Source organism: Rhinolophus sinicus, linkage group LG01, assembly GCF_036562045.2.
Source record: "Rhinolophus sinicus isolate RSC01 linkage group LG01, ASM3656204v1, whole genome shotgun sequence".
NCBI lineage: Eukaryota > Metazoa > Chordata > Mammalia > Chiroptera > Rhinolophidae > Rhinolophus > Rhinolophus sinicus.
Genome location: NC_133751.1, coordinates 48295656 through 48297022, shown reverse-complemented (window position 1 = coordinate 48297022; position 1367 = coordinate 48295656). Strand labels below are relative to the sequence as shown.

Below are 1367 nucleotides of genomic sequence, written 5' to 3'. Positions count from 1 at the left end.
GTTTAGTTTTGCCTTTTCTAAACATTATTCAAATGGAATGATATGATACTGTGTGGGTTTTTGTCCTTTGCTTCTTTCACTCTGCATTATATTTTGTGAGGTTACTTCCTGTTGTTACATGTAGCAATGATAATAAGCAAATAGACTACAATTGCATCCCAGCATCCTTGCTAAATCAATTTACTAAAAATATATTGTCTGTAGATTATTTTAGATATTCTACATACATGATCACATTGTCTATAGTTAACGGCAGTTTTATTTCCTCCTTTTAAATTTGTAAAATTTTTATGTCTTTGTTTTCCTTATTATACTGGGTAGGACCTCCAATAATACGTTAAATAGAAGTACCAAAACTAGGTACCTTTGCCTCATCTCTTAACTCAAGGTGAAAACTTTCAGCATTTTACCATTGATTGTGAACTTTGCTATAAGTTTCTTTTTATAGATGTCTTTACTATTTAAGAAAATTTCCTTGTATTACTAATTTGCTGAGTTGTTTTTGTTTTTTTTAATCACAACCTTAAAATCGAAGGGACAGTAGAAATGTTTACGGATATTGAGAGAAAAGACGGTGACCTCTCAGGTAAAAGAAAGATGTGGAGACGTGGCTGTCTAAGCCGATGAGAACAGGTCTCGGAAACCCTTTTCACGAAGATGGCGCCAAAAGCGAAGAAGGAAGCCCTTGCCCTTCCCAAAACCGAAGCCAAAGCAAAGGCTTTGAAGGCAAAGAAAGCAGTCCTGAAAGGCGTCCACAGCCGCAAAGAAAAGATCCGGACGTCAACCCCCTTCCGAAGGTCCAACACACTGCAGCTCCGAAGGCAGCCGAAATATCTTCGGAAGAGAGCCCCCAGGAGAAACAAGCTTGATCACTACGCCATCATCAAATTCCCACTAACTACCGAGTCAGCCATGAAGAAGAGAGAAGACAACAATACACTTGTGTCCATTGTGAATGAATGTCAAGGCCAACAAGCACCAGATCAAACAGGCTGTGAAGAGAATCTATGACATTGACGAGACCAAGGTCAACACCCTGATCGGGCCTGATGGAGAGAAGAAGGCATAGGTTCCACTGGCTCCTGACTATGATGCTTTGGATGTTGACAACAAAATTGGGATCGTCTACACTGAGTCCAGCTGGCTAATTCTAACTACAAAATGTTTTCACTGTATATTTGTTTCTTTATGTTGATGTCTGGTTGTGCTGGGGGAGGCCACACTGTGGTATATACTTGTACACAATAAATAACAGGGTTTACGCTAGAAAAAAAGAAAAGAAAGATGTCAAGGATATACTCTAATCAAATAAGAAGTGAATCCGAATAGACTTCAACATAGGGAAAGATGAGAAACGAAGGGAGAAA

The 1367-nt window shown here is 39.0% G+C and overlaps 1 pseudogene; it reads left to right on the top strand.

Moving 5' to 3' along the window:
* Positions 1-657: 657 nt before the first annotated feature.
* On the top strand, positions 658-1133 carry LOC109449471 (large ribosomal subunit protein uL23; annotated as a pseudogene).
* The last annotated feature ends 234 nt before the right edge of the window (positions 1134-1367 follow it).